The sequence below is a fragment of the Artibeus jamaicensis genome, unplaced genomic scaffold (assembly GCF_021234435.1).
Source record: "Artibeus jamaicensis isolate MK-2021 breed Jamaican fruit bat unplaced genomic scaffold, CSHL_Jam_final scaffold_916, whole genome shotgun sequence".
In the NCBI taxonomy this organism is placed as follows: domain Eukaryota; kingdom Metazoa; phylum Chordata; class Mammalia; order Chiroptera; family Phyllostomidae; genus Artibeus; species Artibeus jamaicensis.
In genome coordinates this window covers 8259775-8282061 of record NW_026522059.1, presented here as the reverse complement: position 1 = coordinate 8282061, position 22287 = coordinate 8259775, and the positions used below count along the sequence as shown (strand labels likewise).

Below are 22287 nucleotides of genomic sequence, written 5' to 3'. Positions count from 1 at the left end.
ACAAAAAAGTAGGACATTGTAAGGAAAAGGTTCTGCTTCTCCAGGAACTCTTGAGCCTAAGAGACCACTGAGCCTATGTATTTGCGTGGACAGAGCATAGAGGAGTCAAGAAAGACAAGAAGATGGTGAGCCCAGCAGTCAGGTCTGGACAAACAGCCAAGAAAACACGTGGGAAGTGACAACATGCACCAACAGGGGATCTATTAATGTTCCTTCATGAATCAAGTCATTAGAGTCACATGAGACCGTTCATCTAACTTCCCACAAACAGAGAAATGGTATTTACACATTCAAATGGGTTGAGACCAAGCATTCAGATAAAAGGCAGGAGTTCATCTAGAAAAAATGCAGAAGGACTTTGGAGACATATGCAATAGAGGAAAGAGACATTAGAGGTTATGAAGCCTAGTTCTAGTCCTGGTTCGGCCTGGAACTAGCTATGTGAACTTGGGTCAATCTCATTTCCCAGAGCCCACAAATCAATAGGGAGTGGGGTCGGAGGATTTTAGCCATGACAGTGTGGTCAGTCATCAAGGCCAGGTTCCTGTAGGCTCTCCTCTGGCAGGAGAAGTGAGATATAACATGTGGTCTTTGTTATGTATAAGGCTGCAAATCATTCAGGATTCCAAAGCTGCAGACTGAGAGCGATCATTTCCTTGGACCCTCTCCTTATGCAGATAAAGAAAAAGAACAGAAGCGTAGAGAGGGAAATTCACTTTACACGGCTCTGCACCAACAAAGCTGGAATCAGGACCCTCTTTTTGATGCTGAGAGTTGGTTTTATTCCACAAAAGCTTACTGCCTAGGTATCGGAGAAGAGTAGAAGGGGTGTTGTGAGACCACCCCTTGGTTTGCATACTCAGTCTGTAAATATTTAACCAGTTTTTACAGAGTAACTGATAGGTACTAGGCTCTCAGATACAGAGATGAAAAAGACAGACAAGATCTCTCCTTGGGGCTTACACTCCTGTAAGGAGGGATGGGGTTAGCCAGTGAGCACAATGTAACAATAAGGAAATATCAAGCTGTGCTATTAAGAAAAGACCCCGATGTGCTATCAGGAAGATAAAAATGCTGCACACCACCTGGGCAGCTGCAAGACACAGAGGGACAGAACCGACGTCCCAGAATTTATCTTATCTCTGATCAGATCTCCACCGGCGTGGCAAGCTGTAGGTGTTACTCTTTTCATTTTTCAGATAAGGAACCTGAGACTCAGATTCCTGGTGAAAGTTCACTGTGGATCCTCAGTTCTCTCTGGCCCAAAGCCCATGGCTTGCTTCACTGTGTCCTGCTTTGAGTTTTTGTTGTTGTTGTTGTTTTAATGAAAATATATACATAAATTATATAACTATGTACACATACTATAGCAGAGGGAGATTAAGTACTTGATAAAATCAGCTCCATTTTCTCCCTTGCAGTCACCTCTACCCCTCTGAGTCATTTTCAGTATCTCAAACCCAGTGCCTTATCTTATTTTATTCTATTTTATTTTTAGAGAGGGGGGAAGGAAAGGGTGAAAGAGAGGGAGAGAAACATCAATTTTGCTTGCCCTGACTGGGAACCAAATGGGTGACTTTTCGATTTGCAGGACAATGACCGACCCCCTGAGCCATGCTGGGCAGGGCTCTTTTCAACAGCCTCCTGCCTGCGGGAAGCATCTGACTTGGCCTATGGGTAGAGGCTCCAGACATAGAGCAGAAATTTTTCAGCGCTGCAAACTTACTAACTTGGCCGTTAGGGAGTGGTCCCTGCAGCGTTAGACTCAGGGTGGTTACACTCTGACCTCAGATGCCACATCATCCTGTCCAGGACAGAATTCTGCGACAGATCTTCAAAAGTCCTCTGGACCCCAAGAAGCCCCGGGGACAGGGCTTCCCAGCACCCACTTCTGAATATCCACACTCAGAGTGTTTGGCAGGATTTGCTGTGTCTCAGTGTCTTTGCCTGCTCCAAGGCACTCATGAGGAAAGTTCCAGAATTCCATAAGCTAAACTTCAAATGGATTAGGATGTTTAGAAGTGAAAAAGGACACTGTTAATACAACTAGAAGGAAAAAACAAACAAACAAACAAACAAACAAACAAACAAACAAACAAACTCAGTCCTTCCATTTAAGATGCTCTCTAAATATCAGAAACCTCAGCTCAAACTGGCCAAGGCAGACACGGCCCTCTGGTTAACATAGCACAGTTCTGAGTTCCTTCAGCTGCTGTTGCTGTCGAGGTTCCCAAACCCAAGTAGCTCTGATTGCAGTTTCACTTGGAAATAGCAGAGGCCCCATGACAGCTCTGGCCAGCAAGACTGGATGTTCACCAAAGGCTGCTAGGAAGACGTTTGCTTTGTCTGGCAAAATGGCTCGTTTTGGTTGATGTCACTCTGTGCACATTCTTCTGCTTTAACCGTGGAGGTGCTGCTTCAGGCGGCAACAGCTACGTGGTAGCTATACATGAGCCACTGCCGCAATATCAAGGGGTCTCGAGATGGCTGGTTAGTGGGAAATATAAGCCCTTACTTGTTTAAACCACTTTCAGTGGATTTTCTGTTACCTGCCGATGAAAATAATTTTAAGGGGAACCACTGTCTTAAACAACAAAGAAATGCATTCTTTTCTTTCTTTCTTTCTCTCTTTCTCTCTCTTTCTTTCTTTCTTTCTTTCTTTCTTTCTTTCTTTCTTTCTTTCTTTTTTTTCTTTCTTTCTCTCTCTCTCTTTCCTTCTTTTGCTAAGAAGAGACACAATGTCTTCCGGCATCTCTTGCTTAGGGTTAACTTTTCACTGTGGTTCCTCAATAGCCTTCCTTTCACATGCTATTGTCCAGAATCTGACCATTCCATGCATTTCTGAGTTGATTACTAGCAAGAGAGATGGAACAACATTGTAGGCTTAAATTTACTATTAGCTGGAGTGGGTATTAAGGGGCCAGCTATTGTAAAATGTGCCCCACTGGAAGTAAATGTGATCTCAGGCTGAGAAATGACTTTTGAATATAGAAATCATAGGAATGCATCCCAAATTCCAGGACTAGTAAATATGGGTTTATTGAGATTAAATTGTATTTTAAAAACAACCCTTAATAAACAAAAACACAAGTCAGAGATGAGGAAGAAATATTTGCAATTCATATGGCAAACAAAGTGTTAATATCCCATAAGTCCCTTCTGAGAATGTACCCTAAGGAAATCATTAAGGACATATGCAAAGATTCAGTCACAAGGATGTGTGTAGCAGCACTGTGTTTAATAATGACAATTTGCAAGTGAGATGAATTGCCAGCAATGAAGTACTGTTTGCGTAAAATATGAAAGACACTTATAATGGAATGCTAGAGAACTATTAAAAAATAATGTTGTAGAAATGTATGTATTGTTATGGAAAGACAATTGTGATGTATTACTAATTGATGTGAGTAAACTACAAATAATGTATATTGTTTCATTCTATTTTCCTGATGAAAAGTGTGTGTGTGTGTACACGTGTTTATGTGTGTGTGTGCATAAAGTATATAGAAAAATATATAGCCCAGAGTTAACAATGGCTATTTCTGGATGGTGATATATTTGCTAATTTCTTTATAGCAAGCTGCTTTTGAAAAAAGAAAAAAATGGAAGGAGGGAAGGACAAAAGGAAGAAAAGAAGAAAAGGAACTTCATTTTGGGAACAAATACCAAAAAATAAAAGAACACTTCCCAAGAATAATGGGCAATGGGCCAGAGTGAAATGTGTTCATTAAAAAAGTGCAGTGAGCCAATAAACACATATGTGAGTATTCACTCTTGGTAATAATTCAACATGCAATTAAAACAAAAGGGTGATGCAATTCTTCTTTCCTTTCCCCTTCCCCTTCCTTCCTTCCTTTTTCCTTCCTTCCTTCCTTCCTTCCTTCCTTCCTTCCTTCCTTCCTTCCTTCCTTCTTTTTCTCTCTCTATTTCTATCTCATTGAACTGAAATGCTTCTCTACCAAGAAAAAGAACAGCTTGCTTGGGAGTACAAGGTCATGTACAAGTTCACAAGTAAAACTTTTCCAAAGAATAACGTATCACTAGGCAGTGTTTCAAAAGTCCTCAGTCTCACTGACCCCACAGGCTCATGCGAGGACATAGAACCTACAGTGGGCATTACAGGTTCCCACCCAGACTCCTATTCCAGGATTTCTATGTCAGCTTTCTACCTGATAAAGAACTGATTGGAAGCAGTCTGTGTTCTGGGAGAGGGAAACGGCTACACCTGTTCTCACAACTATTCTGTGATGTAAGTAACCTTACGGGACCCATTTTACAGAAGAGCAAATGGAGGCAAGGACATCTGAAGGGATTTGCCCAAGGATGCATAGCTAACATAGCACACTGAGGTTCGTCTGATTCTAACATGTATATTCTCTGCTAACTCATAAGAATACTACTTGTCCAGAGGGAATATAATAACTATGTATTTCATCTTCAACTTTATTGATTACTTATTATCTCAAAATTACAGGCACAGAGTCTTCTTGGCTTCAATGATTAAAATGTGATATAAACAAATCCATGAAGTTTAGGAAGAAGGAAGAGTTTTTTCCAGCCACTTATATTTTTTATTGAGATGTTGACATACAGTATTGTGTAAATCTGAGGTATGCAAGGTGTTGATTGGATACACTTACATCTTGTTGAAGTGTTCATTCACTGAGATCAACTTTCTCTGTGTCGGCTGCTCGAAATACCGCCAGTCCTGGCAGGGGAGCTATAGGGGACCAAGGTAACTGCCTGGCTGTGAAGTCCTGGTCCTGCCACTTGCTGGTTATCTTAGTCAAAACCAGTAAGCTTTCCAGGCCTCAGCTTTCCTGTGTGACCTGAGTAAGGAGAGTTGTAACAAAGTCTCCACCTGAGGACTATTTAGAGGCTAAAGAGTAAGGCGAGGCTTACTCAGTAACTACTGGAGGTTGCCAGGTGAGGCTGGTGCCAACACAACCATGACCTCTACAAGGAAAATGGCATGCAGCCTAGAATATTCTGTGAACTGCTCATGGAGGAGGAGAGACTGGGGCCGAGCCACAAAGGACAGAGCACAGCTAAGTCCTTAAGAAGGACACGTTGGGAGAAAAAGAAAAAGCTAATGAGATGGGACAGTTAGATATCAAGAGACTAAGGTGGAAAAAGAGAAACCCATGCCTTTGTAAGGTAAACCCGGAGAGAGTTTTTAGAGGCTATCAGAGTGAAAAAGTTTGAAGTGAAAAAAGGGCGACAGCTAGTTGATGCAGAATTCAGAAGGAAGGAATCCAGAGTGCTGACTTAGAGAAGGAAGAGGGGTGAGTGGCAGATCTGTAAGCCCCAGTTACTGAATAGACCTTGGGAAGAGGCAAATTCAGAGGTCTGGTACCTCAGCAAGTGTTGAGGCCCGTCCTAACTGCTATTCGGGCCTTTCAAGTCAGGCAGCAAGTAGAGGACTGAGTTTCAAATCAAAGATTTTTCGGAGAACGCTCTGAACATAAGCAGCCTCTGCCTCTTTCTTCCCCATAAACGTTCATTCCTCTGAGTTGGATCCTCAGCCACTTGAGTAGACTCCCTGCCTGAGTGTCTGAGATCAGTGCATCAACCACAACTCTGTGTCGATGACTGCTAAACTGGTAACTTCAGCTGAGACCCCTCCCACTGACTTGGAACACCTAGTGCCACTCGCCTCCTGAAGTTCACTTGGAAGGCCCAAAGCTTCGTTCAACTCTACCAGTCCACAGTCAAGTGCACCCCATTCTCTGCCTGTATCTACATCTCCCCTGCATGTTCCCCACCTGCATGAACCAAAAACCTGGCCCTCACCCTTGATTCCTCCCTCCCTCCCTATGCCCTAGACTTGTCAGTTGGTGGGTTTGTTTTCCCAATGTTCTTTGCAGTCACCTCTTTCTCTCCATTCAAGGCAGCCTCTAGGGACCAGGCCGGTTACTGGTTCTCCACAGGATTTCTGCCGCCACTTCCTAATGGGTCTCCTTGCTTTTTGTCTGGTCCCCTCTGAAATCTGTTCTGTGCATGACAGCTAACACGATCTTTCTACTAAGCAAGACAGCTCGAGTCTCGGTCCTGCTCATAGGTCCCTCAGAGGTTTCTTTCTTTCAGGCAAGTGCTAAATTGCCCAGCGTGGACTTAAAGGCCTCTCAGAATCTGGTCTACCCTTCACCACTTTTCCAACAGTGATTTATACTCTATCCATGCTGAACGGCTTATAGTTTTTCAGACTCCACAAGCATTTGTGTCCTTTTCTTTGCTCAAATACCCCATTCTCCTTTCTGTCCAACTGGCGAACTGCAGTCCATCGAAGTTTCATTCAGCGCAGCCTCCGCTTCCCCTGGGGAGCCTTCTCAGCCTGCCGCACCTGGCACCTTCCCTTTCTCCTTCCGCTATCACAGGGTCCAGGATGTCTGCTCATTCATTCTCTCGTTGTCTCTACACTACTTACCGAGCTGGTGTTGGGGATACACAATGGCTAGCTGAAGACACGTGACTCCTGACCCAGTGAAAAACGATGACTGCCACCGTTTGCTGTCCGACTCAATAAGCCTTTGTGAAATGATTGATGATCTTGTTTTCATGTGTCTCCAGGCCTTTGCCCTTGATGTTCCGTCGGCTTGGAACACCCTCTCCAGACTGCACGGCTGGCTTCTTCTTGGTCAGATTATCCAGAGTTGGTTCCCTCCTGCCCCCTCCCTCTCTAGCTCTTCACCCAGATTTACCCTCTCAATAGCTTTTATCACTCACTGTGGAAACTACCTTACTGACGGGTTTATTGCCTGCCTCTTCTTACTCAATGTCACCTTTTGAGTTGCCAGGAGCAGAGACCTTGCCTGTCCTATTGTCCACAGAGAATAACCGGGAGCTAGTAGTATGTGCCTAGTGCTTTTGTGATAAATGAACGAGTGGATTTTGTAGATAAGGAAGCAGATGTAGAAAAAGGAAGGACGGGCAGAGAGAATGGAATAATTTAGTTAGAGACCCAGTACCAAATAAGCATGGGATTTCAGACACAGAATGGAGGGTGGCAATTGAAAAGCAACCACACAACTAACAGATGCTGGAGGTGACCTAAGGGGATGAGGGAGGAAATGCACTAATGTCACAGCAGGGAGTAGGTTGCTCTCTGAAGTGCAGACACCTCCAAATAAAACTGGTTACTTTATTCTCTTCTTCCTTATCACCTCTTTCCTGAATCTTTCCAGAATTATATAGAAAAGCGTGGTAAAAAAATACTTAGCTTTTAACAATTCCTCCAGCTTCAAGGTAGCTGCCTGTTCTTCTACTAAAAGAAAATGAAATATCTTAGCTTTAAAAATAGCAACTAGGAAGGGCTGATATTTTAAAATGAATTTATTGTTCCTATCTGCCAAACCTGCATCTATCCACATATGTGGATAATATATATGTGTATGTATATATATATATTTCTGTCATATATATGCCTAAAAAGATCTGGTATTTATCTAATATTCATGATCCATATACATATATAGATAAATAGATATATTTCTATCTCACATATATGCCTAAAAAGATGTCTGGGATTCATCTAATATTCATGAGAATTATTTCTGATTGATAAAAATTTGATTTTCTTTTATTTTTTGTATTTTCCTGCATAGGAAAATAGTTTTGATTTTTTTTTACAATGTACATATATTGTAGCAAATGATTAAAGAGAAAAATTGGAAACAGATAGAGCAAAATTTAATTGATAGTCAATTTTCAATGACAGAGATATTAAGATATCTTCTTTGTATTTTTTATGAAAAATAACTTTTCTTTTTCCATTTTAAAGTGTATTTTTCTAAAAGGAAAAATACGAATCTAAGATTGGTGTAGGAGGATTTTAGAGAGGTCAAGCAGAGTCAAAGTCAAGGTTGAGTGAATCCTGGGTCAAGGTGTCTTTTCAACCAGAAGAGGGTCTCCCGCGGACAGCTCACAGGAAAGATCCGCTGTGTAGACAGGCCTAGGGTCCCAGGGACAGGAGAGGTTGTCACTGAAAGCTGGGCCTCTCTGACCTGCGGGCGTCTGGAGGGACACCCTGTCCCCCCAGGGGACAGCCCTTGGTTCCTGAGAGCTTGGAAGCAGTGGAAGTGCTAAGTTCGCTCAGCTGTGGGCAGCATCCTAGGAAGGAGCAGGTTTGACAACTGCGGTGAACGCCTGTCCAGCCCCTTGGAGGGAGCTGAACAAAAAAACAAATGTTTTGAGGTGATAAATGAGTGCGTGTAGCAGGAAAATGGTTTTCAAGAGAGGAAAATCATTCAGGCCGGGAAGAAGTCATCAGAATTGGAGAGATTGAATGTGATAGAAAAGGGAGAGAGGGGCCAAGGACCCCTGGGTTGGATGAAACGCTTGGGGGAGGGGCGGGGATACATCCTAGCGTTTATGCTAGGGCGCTGGGTAGGGGCGGAGTGGGGGGGGAAGCCTCTGCTTCGACCACTTGCGTGTCCATCTTTCCACTGGACGGCGACCTCCTTCTAAAGTCTGTGTCTAACGGTTTTCACCCCCTCCCCATCGCCTAGCAGTTCGCCTTGCTCCCTGTAAGTGCTCAGCAAATGTTAAACTGAACCGAGCAGCTCCTTGCTTCAGTCCTGTCCCACGCTTAGGTCGGGAAAGCAGGATACGCACATCCCACTTAGGAGGCCGGCGTTCTCTTGTTTCTTTGGGGAGACTATTGCGGACTGAAGGTTCTACTTTAATGTTCTCAGTTGGAGGGAGCAGCGCACCCAGCCAGCCCTCTGCACAGGTTTGTCAACCTCGGACCTTGGGAACAGCTGGAGACGTCCAAGGAGGCGGCGAGGTGCGTGCGCCCCTCTCACCAGACCCGCGGATGCTGAGTGGTACCCAAAGAGTCACTCAGATCTCTGAGGGTGGAGATAAGCCAAGGGTCTGGTGCGCAAAGTGTTCCCATCTCAGAGCATCACGGTCCTTCCAAGTCATTAAACTCTCCTTCCCCCATCTGGCACGTGGGAAGGCTCCCTGACTCCAGGACGCGGGGGTGGGGGGGGGGTGGGGAGGAGCTGAGAGTAGGACTTCGGCTCTGAGCACCAGCGAGCAAGCGCCCTGGGAAGTTGGCGCTGCCCCTATGGGCCCGGGGCCAGAGCCGTGGGGACCGCGTCCTGGTTCAGAAAGCACCCTCCTCTGCACCCTCTGGGCCCGCGGTGGACCAGGCCCGCCCTGCCTGCACGCGGCTCTCGGAGGCTTGGTGGCCGGTGTAGTATGGGCGGCAGGCGGAGGGGCTCGCAGGATGGCCAGTGGGCCAGAGGGAAGCCCAGAGGCCCGGGTAAGCTGGTGCGCCGATGCCCCGCACGCACACGGCGGGCTGGGTGGCGCGCGCTTCCCCTCCCCCGCGGCCCCAGAGCGCGAACCGTGACGTCACGGACCTCCCGCCGGCCCGCTCTCCACCGGGCGGGAGCGCGTGCGGCCGCCGAGCACATGGGCCCTCGGGCCGTGCGCGCTCCAGGCGGCCTGGACCCGGAGGAACAGCAGGGGCCGCGAGCGAGGATGGGCCCCGGTACCCCTCGGCACCCCCCCGAGTGGAGCTCCACGCGGAAAGGATGTTGGCGGCCCCGGTGATACGGCTTGGATCCACCTTCCAGTAAGTTAGAATTCTGTCTTCTGCGATCCTGGATTGAGGGGGCGGGGGGGGGGGCTTGTGGATAGGGATGCTCAGTGAGAAGCTGGACCGAGGAAGGGGCTTCAGATTCATATCTGTGTGTGTTAATCGTGCACTTCCCTCATCACCAGACTCCAGACAGGCATTTGGGTGTATCAGATGCCCCGTACATAGAACTAATTCTGGATTTTATGCACTTGATCAAGGGTGTATCGCCTCATCTCTAAAAATAGACCATCTCCAATCAGTACCGGCCTGGGGTCGCAGATGCGATTTGGAGGCCCCTCCAGTAAAACTGGAAGTCCCTGACCCACCGAGCACTCCCTCCATCCTTGGCCATCTTCTCCTCCCCCACCCCCAAGGTGGTTTCCAAACGCTAAGCAAGTCTGTTCTTTGAAACTTTTGCACTGCATTTCCAGATTTGCTGGGCGCCCCGACAGCCTAATGATGTTAATTCTTGTTGGATGGGCTGTTAATTTAATAAGGTTTACCCTCCCCCCGCTAATGTGCTCTTATTTATGCCAGTGTTTGTGGTCGGTGTACACTTTCAGGAAGGGCGGCCATGCGCATGCTGCATGTGTCCAGCGCATGGATACACCACGAATTTTCCTGATAGTTTGCTGCCAGGGAAGATTCTTCTCTTTACTGAAGCCTCTGACTTCAGGCCCTTCTAGAAGATGAGAGAGTTTTTAGGGAGAAGAGGGCGAGGTGTTGGTGGTTCCCACAGGTCTTACATTTTCCAGAGAGTCTGGCAGCCCCCTCTGCTCATCTGGCCACCTCAGTTAGTCCCGATTCTGGAGCTGTTTTGTTGTTGGAGGAAACCATGGAGAACCGCCTGTTTGTGTTGGTGGGTGGGCGGAGGCCCTGGGGACTTGGGGACTGTATCAGCTTTGCTGTTTGTTATAGGTGCAGGCCTATTTTGCATACTGGTGCTGACAAGTTGAGACTTGTTCATTTGACACAGTCCTGTGGTCACAGCGAATCTTTCTAAGGCTCCAACCGGCAGAGTAGGGGTTTGCATGGATCCTCCAAACCCAGAGTGGAACTTCCTGAAAGATTCCTTAGGAGAAAAGCCTTTCTGGAAGCAGCAGGAAGAAAACGGAATCCCTGGCTGGGCAGAGCCTCGTGGCCTGGTTTCCACTGTCTGAGAAGAGAGGCGTCTTGGAGTTGAGGACTGCCTCGTGGTCTCAGGCACTGGCAAGAGGGCCCGGCTGGAATTCCACGTGAGTCTGGAGATGGAAAGGCTGGGTGGGTCCACTGCCCACCCTGAGGCTGTACCCGCTGAACCCAGTGGCCATTTGTGAGGTAGTCAGTGGCCATTTGTGAGGTAGTCACATTGTGAAGGGTGACTTTCTGTTGTTATTGTTGCTATATCTACTTCGAGTGCAGAATTTTGCATAAACCGGGCTTTTCTTGAACAGTAGAAGAAATCAGTTTCTTTTTCTGATTGATTTTTTTCTCTCCCCTTTCTCTCTCCCCCATGCTATCTGGCGTGCTCTTCCGTCCCTGGCTGGAGCTTTTCTGGGCTGGAAAGAGGGAACTGTTTTCTCGGTTCTGGAATATCTGACCCCTGATGATTTGTGTGATTGCTGGTCTGAAGACCAGGTGACTGTTACCATCCACATCCAGTCAGTCCCTTGTGCTTTCAGCTTTTATTCTCCCAAATGGCAGGAAGACTGGCTGGTGGGGCTCTGCCTGCCCCGGATGGACACTGTGCCTGGACAGCTCAGCTAAGGGGTCTCCTGGACGATGAGACACCTCTCTTTCTCCCTCTTTGTGTGAGTGGCCCTAAATTTGGTCAGACCAAAGGCAGGTCAACTCTTTCCTGGGGAAGTGAGGACCTTGGATAGTTGCTGAGGCAGGTCCCTATTGGAGAGGTAGCCATTGGCCTGCTTGCTTCATGGTGTGTGTCTGTGATGTCAGATGTCCTGATCACTCGGGCTTTTTATTTTGTATTTCCTTTTATAGTTGGGTGTAGACAGGGCACTGGCCCTAGTTTATGTTTGCTTTTTATTTCTCTCCTGATGTTGGTATGTGATATCTTAAGAGACCAAGAACCCCATCTTTGTACACCCAGTGTCTGCAGGGCACCCTGACCCAAGATGGGAACAGAGCAATAATCTGGAATAATTCTGACCATTAATGAGCCCCGCTGATGGTCCCTTCTACACCATCCCCTGAAAAACCTCAGAAATTCTGGGTCTTAGAGGATAACACTGCTAAAATGCGTTCTTTGATGGTCGCCTCCTCTGTTTCTTCTGCTTTTCTGGCCCCAAGTAAGTAGTAACAGTACTAGTAATTAATAGTAACAGTGACAATAATGGTAGTTCCTGTAATAATGTTGAAATCGTAGATCACGCCTAGCATGTTGTTTGTAATTTATGCTTCCTACAACCCTATGAGGCAGATACAATATAATGTCTAGCAGGGATGGAGTTCTCATTGTGGGCCAACCTCCGCTCTAAATGCTATAGATGTATTGTCATTTACCCTCCCAACAGTCATGTGTATTGGCCTGTTATTTTTGCTATTTTGCAGACCAGGAACCCACAGCTCAGAAAGGTTAAAAATATTCCCCCAGGTCACACAGAGTCACCTGGGTTTGGACCAGGACCGCCCAATTCCCTGGGCCCACTCCCAGAAGTTGGAGGACAGTGAGATTCAGAACAAAGGTTGCCTCTGGGCCTGCAGCAGCAGGACTAAGTGTGTTGTCTCCTTTACCCACCTCTCTCAGGCACAGATAGAAACCCCAGCACCTTTCAGAAGACACCACGTGCTCTGGCTGCCGGTCTGTTTGGCCTCGGAGGGGCAGGCTGCCAGCAGTGAGACCAAGCTTGGGCAAGGGCTTCAGTGTGGGGGAGCATTCTGGGCTGGGGGTCTGGGAAAGAGGGCCTCTGGGGCCCCAGCAGGAGCCATGGGTAGAGGTCAGAGGCCTCAGTCTTGGTGCAGAATCTTACACGCATCTGCAAAGTGCTGCCTCCGGGATCCTGCCTCACACTGGGACCAGTGTTTCATTACCATGAACCTTCACAGGGAGGGAGCTAAGAACTTTCTTTTTGTAAATGATCAGGTCACCCCCATCCCCACCCCACCCCTGTTCTGAGTACCTGCCTCCATCCTGAGGGTGTTGAGGTCCAGTAGTGACCCTAACAATGCAAAGATTGTGGTAGCCCCTCTCTCAATTCTTTCATTAAAACCCCAAACAGTGCCGGGTCATAAAACACAGTGGTCTCTGTCATCTTCTTTTAATTTATATTTATTTATTCTATTTTATTTATTTTTTTGTTGATTGATTTTTTAATTTTAATTTTTTTTTGAGAGAGGAAGGGGCAGAGAGAGCACGTGCGTGCACACGAGAGAGACAGACTGACATCGATTTGTTGTTCCACATATATTTTCATTCATTGGTTGATCGTTGTTATGTGCCCTGACCGGGGATCGAGCCTGCAACTTTGGCATATTGGGATGATGCTCTAAGCAACTGAGCTACCTGGTCAGGTCTCGCAGTCATTTCTAAATTGCAGAATTCTGAATGGACTTTCTTTTATTTTCTCTTCTTTTTTGGGGGGTATAAAGGGGTGTTGCTTAGCTGGTGCCTGCCTGGTGGGTAATCTGATCAGCAGTGTTATTTGTTTGCCTGCCTCTTTTCCCTTGTTGACCATGCATTTCTTTGTGTTTTTTAACTTTTAAAATGGAGTTTATTGGGGTGACACTGGTTAATAAGATTACATAGGTTGCAGGGGTACAATGCTGTAATACATCATCTGTATACTGTATTGTGTGTTCACCGCCCCAAGTCATGCCTCCTTCCACCACCATTTATTCCCCCTTTCCCTTCATCTACCTCCTCCCACCCTGCTTTTTCTCTGGTCATCACCATACTGTTGTCTGTGTCTATGAGGACCACGCCCTCATTGAGAGCAGCAGCCCGCTGGGGTAAGTGGGGTGGTCATCTTCACCAGCGTGGTGGCTAGCTCTGGCACTTGAATTGGGTGGCTGTCAGAGCTGCTTTTTTGCAAGGAAACAAGTGGCGATCCGTCTACAGCTGACATGGTGGGACGTGGAGGGAGGGTTCGTCCCCAAGGAAAGGACACTGAAGAAAGAGGAAGAAGCCAGCAGAAGGCATCTGGGGACAGTTAAGGGCAGTATTGATCTGGGTTGCTTTGGGACAAGTTGCTTCACCTCAGTTCCCTCGTCCTCCATGTCGTGGGGGTGACAAAGCACCCACTTCACAGGTTGCTGTGAGGAGGAACTAGGGGAAGGACAGCAAGCAGTTAGCAGAGGGACTGGGCTCATAGTTGGCAGTCGGTACAATTAGCTAATATTATTATTGTTATAATTATCGGGGTTTGTTACTTCCTGTGGCTGCTTGGAGTGGTGGTTTCTGAATATACTTTAGTGTGTAAAGGTAGCATCTGAAAGGACTGCTGGCTAATGTAAGGAAGGGGTAAGAAGTGAAAGCTGCAGGAGAAGGTCTCAGAAAGGACAGGGATCAGAGGGCGCCCATCCTGTGGTCCTGCCTTTGCAGGTTACTTAAGCTCTCTGTGCATCCATTTCCTTAGTTGCTGCACAGGGAGGGCAGTTTCTCTCTCCCAGGGATGGTGCAAAGCACTTAGCACAGAGGAAGTCAGCTCTTGAGTAAGACATAAAAAAGCAATTGTTATTATTTATTATTCTTTAGGACTCCTTCTTCCTGGTAAGGGAGCCCTAATCAATATTTGCCATGCTGTTCAGGATTGAGCCATTGATGGATTCATTCATTTACTAAGCAGTTGCTATGTGCCAGACTTTCTACATGCTGGAGATGCAAAAGAGACAAAAAAATCCTGCTCCCCCTGAAGCTTCCATCTAGTCCAAGCCTTGCAGTGGGGACAGGGTGGTCCCCAGAAGGAGCAGGGACAAGATGGAGGTAGTGCTGGCAAGAACTGCATCTGCTCCAGTGCTTTCTCCCTGGCACTGCCGTGTTCATAGGTACAAGGTGCTCAGCACAGAGCTGGCACGGGCACGTGGTAGTTTTTATATGCATGCTAATTGCTATATTTGTTGTTATTACGATTATGATTTTCCTTTGGTGGCTGCCTCACAAGACAGCAACCTCCCCTTTCTCCCACTTCCCTTCCCGAGTTTTATTTGTTTTTTTCCATTATACTTATTACAAACTGAATGTTTGTGTCCTTCCAGAATTCCTGTGTTGAAATCTAACTTCTAATGTGATGGTATTTAGAAACTGGGCCTTTGGGAGGTGACTGGGGAGAGAGGAGATCATGAGAGTGGGGTCCCTGTGATGAGAGTATAAGGCGAGGCAGCAGAGAGCTTTCTCCTCTCTGTGAGGATGAAGTTAAAGAGGGTGGCTGCTTCCTAGCCAGGAAGAGAGCTCTCCCCTGAGGCCTGATTGATTGCAACCTTGAGCTTGGATTTCCAAGCTTCCAGAAGTATGAGAAAGAAATTGTTGTTTAAGCTGCCTTGCCTACAATATTTTTTTATGGCAGTTCAAGCAAACTAAGGCAGTATTTGCTATTACTTGATATTCCAGATGTCTGTCTTCTCCCACTAAACTGTAAACTGTACAAAGCTGAGGGCTCACAGCAATCCATTCATTTATTTTCATTAATTAGACAAATATGTATTGTGTGCCTGCTCTGTGCCAAGCTCTGGTCTTGGGGTTGGGAATGCACAAGGGAACATAAGATTCTGAGATTTCTGTGCTAATGTTGCTTATGTTTTAGCTGGGATAGACAGATAAGGAGCAGGAGACCTAATGAACAAGGGCGGTAAGAGTGTATTAGGGGGTCACACGTTCATCCCATGGGGATGAGGAGAGCAAGGTCAGGGTCTGCGGGGCTGGGTGGGCTGCTGTGTGAAGTCAGCTGGTCAGGGCAGACTCCTCTGAGAAGCCGACCCTAGAGCCGCCTTCAAGGAGGAAGGACTTAGTGTGGAGGGTGGTGTTTCAGGCCCCAGGGAGAGCCAGGGTAGAGGCTGACCCCTGGAGTGAGCCTGTGAGAGGGAGGGCGGGGGCGAAGCAGAAGGAGAGGACTGAGTGGGAGTGAGCAGAGCGAGGCAGACCGAGGCAGAAGGGCGAACCAGGGCCCAGTGTGGCGGGGCTGTCCTGGAAGTCTTCAGGCCTCTCTGGAGACATCATCTTGTACTTGGTGAAATGAGGAGCCATTGAGGGTTTTAAACAGAAGGTCGATTTGATCTGAGTTAGCTTTTGAAATGATCAGTCTGGCTGCTGTGTTGAGAAGAAACTAAATCCCAGTCAGAAGCATCAGGGGCAACCCTGCCCGTAACGCAGGGGCTGGGCTAGGCTGGTAGCGGTGGACAAGTCATGGGCTTCTGGACTCCTCACTGCTGTGTCCCCAAGCATCTAAAGCTGCACTGTCTGAGGTGGTAGCCCCTAGCCTCATGGGGCCACCAAGCACTTGGAATTGAGGCCATTCTGGGGACATAACATACATGCAAAACACACACTGGGTCTTAAAAACTTGGTACCAGAAAAAGAATGTGAAAGAATTCTTGAACACATCCTTTAATGTTGAAATGAAATGATGGATCTGTTAGGTTAAATATGATATTTCCTTACATGTAATTTCACTTGTTTCTTTTAACTTTTTTATTTTTAACATGACTACCAGAAAATTTAAAAGTACTCATGGCTCACACTTAGTTCTCCTGGACGGTGCAGTTCTAGGACAAGGCCTGGGATGTGGTAGACATTCAGGGAATTGAATGAGGGACTGAGTGCCAGTCACTAGGCATCCTGCAGTGAATGAGACACCATCCCTGTCTTCAGGAAGCTCCCAGTGTGGGCAGGAGGCAGATGGCTGGTAACTACTAGGATGGAGGCAAAATGGGGGAAATGGGGCCCCGGGCATCCAGGTGTAGTGAAGCTGAGAATTCCCGCCCAGGAGGGAAATGGGTGAGGGGGTCTCTGGTCTCAGTAACAGCCTTGCAAACAGGGAACAGAGAGGTGAGGGCGTTGCGCCTTGGGACCGAGGCTGAGGTGGGAGAGGCAGGGCAGCCAGGTGGGGGTCTGGAGGGGAGGGGACTCTCGAGAGCCTTAAAGACCAGGCAGAAGCTGTTTATTTCAAATGCCCTGCACATTCCGGGCCCTTTCCAGTGATGGTGACTGAAGAGCAGCTTCCCAGGTTTACATTCAGAAGGACGGCAAAGGCAGGCAGGCCTCTCTGGTGGGAGGCACCTGAGCTGGAGGTTCCAGACTCTTGGTGCGCAGAACGGTCACTAGGTGAATTTAAATGCTCTTTCCTCGGGTGAAAGAAGTACAAGTTTATCTTTAAAATTCTGCGGAAAATGTCTATGAAACAGAGAAATATTATTCTTGAGTTAAATGCAACCAGTTTTATCTTTATTGTTGCTTTAAAAAGAGTGCTGTAATTATGGCATATATGTTTGAAAACTGACTTTCCTTAGTTATCATCAAGTTGGCAGCATTTCTGAATATTAGTGCATATACTTTGTCCATGCTATTTTTATTGGGTGGATAATATTTTATTAATCAGTTCAGTGACCATTTATTGTTTACTTAATCATTCTTTTGATTTGGATGCTTAGCTCATAATGGATTGTTTATATATGTCAGGTGGTCTATTTTTCAGTGCATTTTTTATGATAAACCCCCAAGTCTAGGACTGTTGCATCAGAACCTCCCAAGAATTTAAAAATTTTAGGTAAATACTGCGGCTCAAGAGATTTACACTGAAGCTGTGTTTTCTGGTGAGATGTATAATGTTTGTTGCTGTCCATGATAAACTGACATGCCATTAACACTTATGTATAGTATAATTTATACATGCTAGACACATATTTATATATGTGTCATATGCATGAAGAAAAAGTATGACTTTTTTCTTTACTTTCATTTGCTCAGCAGCTACGTGTGAAGTGCCTGGTGTATGCCAAGCACCGTTTTAGGTCTAAGGTATTCGGCATCGATCAAACGGATTTACAACTAGTTCTGAAAGAGCTTGCTGTCTAGTGGGGAGACAAAGAAGCAAACCAACACAAAGATAACATTATTGTAAAGAATAGGAAAGAATACGGACTGGAATAATGCAAGTGGATAGTTCACTCAGAGCGAGGGGATTAATGCTGAAATCCTGCATTTGAGTGAGACATGAAGACTTGGGAGAAGTTAACCAGAGAAGAAAGGAAAGCATAAATAAGAGGAAAATATTGATACATGTAACTACACATTAGAGAAGAAAAAGCATCTCTAAGCAAAAAAAAAAAAGCGGCTATATAAATAAAGAATAAAGGGTTCCCAAAAGTCAGTACCAAACAACCACAACCTCACTGCAAAGTGGGTGAAAGACAGGAGCCAGCAGTTCTCCAAAGAGGAAAGCAAATCGCAGGGCCATGTGACGAGATGCTGGGTCTCACTGATAAAATCAGGTACGCTGAGGTCTGATGTATATGCACTAGAACTCCCCCTTCCTAGTGCACGGTGCTTGGCATTTTGAGAAGTGTGTACAGCTGTGTAACACAGCCGTGTGATCGTCACTGTCACCCGTCACCCAGCTCCCTCACCCCACAAAGTTTCCTCCTGCGTTTTGTAGTCCGTCTCCTCCCCCACTCCCGACAACTACTGGCTTGTTTTCTGACGTAGCGGTTTTGCCTTTTTCCTATAAATGGAATCAGTCCTACAGTGTGAACCCCTTTTCATCTGGTTTTGCGCGCATAGCGTCCTGCGTAATTCTTCAGTGCTGTGGCAGAGACCGGTGTTTGGTCGTTTTGATTGCGGAGTCTGGTCTGTGCTGTGGATGCTCCACTGTTTCTTTATCCATCCTCCAGTTGAAGGGCATTTGGGTTGTTTCCAAGGGATACACTTTCATAGTTTAAAAAGTGCCAAAAATAGGAAGTCTGACTCAGGTCTTGGGGAGGCTGGGTGAGGGATCCCCTACGCAGCTAAGTGAGCTAGAGGGGCCAGTTGGCAGCATTCAATAAAATTGAAAACATCTGTGCAGCCCGCTCCCGGGTGAGCTTGAGAATTCACAGCTCACGCCGTATTACTGAAGGATACGGGCTGGAAGAATTTAGGTCAAACTCACTGTCATCATCAGGACAGGAAGGAGAGAATAGGGCTGGTGGTGAGGGTCAAAGGTTATTTTTTAAATGCTTTTTAAAAAAGATTTTATTTATTTATTTTTAGAGAGAGGGGAAGGAGGGACAAAGAGAGGGAGAGAAACATTGACATGGGAGAGAAACATCGATTGGTTGCCTCTTGCACACGCTCCAGACAGGGACAGACCCTGCCACCCAGGCGTGTGCTTTGTCTCGAAATCGACTTCCGTTTTGTGTGATGACACCCAGCCGAGACATGCCAGTCAGGGCTCTCTTCAATGCTGTTTACAAGGACGGTATAGACACATGTATCACTTACACATTTTGAAATATATGAAAAGGGTTAATGGACTGGTAGCACATAATGACAACATATTCGTGGTTCTAAATTCTAGGTTCTTAAAATTGCTTTTGAAAGTAGTTTGAGGGAAGGACCCAGGACAGGAAAAAGGCTGGGGTGTTCATATTATCAAGAGACTCCTGCGGGTGGATTGGAGAGAATGTCCAGGGACCAGAGACACAGAATGGGGTCCAATGTGGGCAGGTTCTGGGTCCTGGAGGGCCCTTGGTAATATGCGCAGCCTTGAGAAACTGCTAAGTGGGTGGGGCCTGATTTGATTGACCTTTTTGTTGGGAAGACAATGGATTGGGTGGTTGAATTTGGAAGTTGGAAGCTCCTCTGGTGGCAGTGTTGTGGCATCCAAGGATAGGGACCTGAGCCCTGGCTCTAGCAGTGGAGAACCACAGAAGAGGATGGATTCTGTATTTATTTTGGAGAGAGAAAGGATTTCTGCTTGGAGGGCAAGGTTGGAAGGATGCCAGGTGGGACTAAAGAGGTAGCCAGGGGCCTTCCAAACTCAGCAGAGGTGCTTGGACTATACCCAGCAGGCCACGGGGAGCTTTGGAGAGTGTGAGCAGGGGCAGGGACGAGAGGAGAGAGGCGTTTCAGAGACCTCTGGCCGGCCTGGAGTCTAAAGACATTCTGGGTAATGTAGCTGTGAGCGCACCAGTTACTCTCTTTCTGGACACTTGGCGTTTTCCATTTTTCAGAACAACGTTGGAAAAAGAAAAGGCCCTCTATGCAGAAAGTCCCCTGGAATTTATGGCAGAGCTGCAGTAGGAACGGAGGCCCCTTCCGGCCTTTATTGTGACAGGGTTTATTCCACAGTCCCACTTAAGTAATGATTCATCCAGCTGGGCCAGAAGCAGTCTTGGGATCACTTTAGCCAGTCCTCCCACCGAGAGATTTCCAGTCCTTGTGGTGCCTTACTCTTTACGAAACAGACGATTGCATTTGGTCCATGAAAAACCTAGGAGGCCGAGGCCAGAATGCCCTGGCCTGGTTTCCACCCCGGGCACCAGGGACCCACGGCTTCCTCCCATGGGCTGGGCTTCCCATTGTATTGTCACCTCACCCTCTTTTCCCACTGCAGGGCTGCCTTTGCCTCAACTGAGACACTTAAGAGGAGACAGTTTCCCAGACTCAGACTCTGGGCGTAGAAAGACCCTCGCTTTGCACTGTGCAGAGTTCTTGGCTGGCCTGAGTCTCTTCTGGGCTACCCCCAGGCTTCCAGGTGGGTCAGAGGCAGGTTCTCTTCCCTATCATTTCTCTGGACATTCCACACATGCTTTCTCAATCAGATGCATTGTCCACATACTTATCCCATTAAAAAGGAACAGGGATTGAGCACGGGCCTGCAAACCAGACAGTCGCGGGTTCGATTCCCAGTCTCAGGGCACATGCCTGGGTTGTAGGCTGGTTCCCTGCAGGCCAGTTCCCAGCAGGGGACACACAAAAGGCAACCATACATTGATGTTTCTCTCCCTCTCTCCTTCCCTTCCCCTCTAAAGATAAATAAATAAAATCTCTTAAAAAAAACAAATGTGCATATGGTGTGCTGTTCAACAAGCTGTGACGTCGGCAAGTCACCCAGGTTTAAAGCCAACTTAAAAAAAAAAGGAACAGGGAAGGTTTTTTTTTGGGGGGTGAGTTTGTTTCATTTCGTTTTTAAAATCAAGGGGTGCTGAGGTCAATAGGAGATCACTTTCAGTAACTGTAACATATGGAAATTGTCTTGGCAGCAATGTCTTAGTATATTGAGGTTTTCACCTTTTTATACATGAAGGATTTCTGGTGCCCTTGACCATGACATGCAACTATCTCCTCTTTGCCCCAGCAGTAAGGCCTGGCATCACAGGTGCCAGAACCCCCCTCTGGTAGCACCCCCCAACCCCCCACAGGTCCCGGATGTCTTCCTGCTCCCACTCCTGCTTTCCTCCTGACCAGAGAGAGTGAGCTCTTGGAGGGGCAAACTAGATCCTGGAACTCAAGGACTTGTAGCTTTTAATGGCTTCCCATGGTTAGTTCAGGTACCTGCTGCATCATAGTCCCTCTGTAAGTATCGATTGAATGGCTGAGGCAACAAGAACAGCAAAACTGAGATAAGTAAAGACCCAGTGCTCACTGATCCTAAAGGCTGAGTATATGCTTTTGCCCTTGGACATCTTTGGCCTGGATCAGTAAGAAGTTGTGTCTGGTCAGAGACAGCTGCCGAATAATGTTGAAGGTTCGGATACTGGGGTTCTTTCAGAGGACTGGTATTTGCAGATTCATTTCTAACATTCATTTTTCACATGGGGAGGGAAGGGGCCAGTCAGGGAAATGGGACAGCTTTCCATCTCTTTCCCACTTGCTCTCCTAACTCACTCTTATTTATGCTTTATGTCTCAGCTTCGGGGTCACCTCCTCCAGGAAGCATTCCTTCTTCCTCCCTAGCCTCATGTGACCACCCCCTCCAAGCACTCTGGTCTCAGTGATCACAGTTCACACCCCCTTGTATTGTCTTGCAGCCCTGGGTGCTCATCAGGGCTTGCAAACCCTTCTTTTAGGAGCATGAGCCGATTATGTAAATGCCCCAGGTGGGCCCAAGAGAGTGCAACAGGAAGTGTGTGGACTGACAAACAACCTGCCCCCTTTCTAGAGGGGCGGCTGCTCTTAGATCCAGCCCCCACCCCTTCTCCCTTTTAACCCATGCCAGAAGGTAGATCCCTTGTTGCCAAAGCTTCCACTTATTTTTAAACACAAGCCAGATATCTGTTTTTTTCTTTTTTTTTTAGAGGGTACTCTCCTGATTTTCAAGTGTTTCAATTCAGATTCCTAAAGAACACTCACAGGCCAAATAAAACATGTGAGGGCCAGTTGTGTCCCCAGGGGCCAGCAGTCTGCAGCTCCTGCTTCTGCTGTCTCCCACTGCACAAACTCCTCTTGACCTGACATCTTTCCTGTGCCCCTGGTGCCCCTGTCGTGGGAGATGCTGCCTGCTGAAATCTTTACTGACTTGAGTGCCTCACCTGAGCAATGACTTCTCTGGCATATACAGTACTAACATTTCCCCCTCAGAAGTGTTCGCACACCCTGTTATTCTGGATTGCTTCTTGAGTTCCTTGCATGCTTTTGGGACTGGCTGTGTATGCCTGGGAAAGTAATCATTTCAGAGATTCTGGACTGTTTTCTTTCCCCCTTCCCTTTGTGCCCTGCCCACCTCCCAATACATGTTGGATCTTTTTTTTTTTTTTTTTTCAAGGAAGCCAGCCCTTCCGTATTCTGC

At 46.9% G+C, this 22287-nt stretch overlaps 1 long non-coding RNA gene across 1 annotated transcript in view; it reads left to right on the top strand.

Annotated features, from left to right (window-relative positions):
- The first annotated feature begins 9269 nt into the window (after positions 1-9269).
- Positions 9270-22287, top strand: part of LOC119064851 (uncharacterized) — a 150579-nt gene continuing 137561 nt past the window's right edge. Inside the window, exon 1 of the long non-coding RNA XR_005085495.2 lies at positions 9270-9583. This is a non-coding gene — a long non-coding RNA (uncharacterized LOC119064851). The remainder of the gene's footprint in view (positions 9584-22287) is intronic.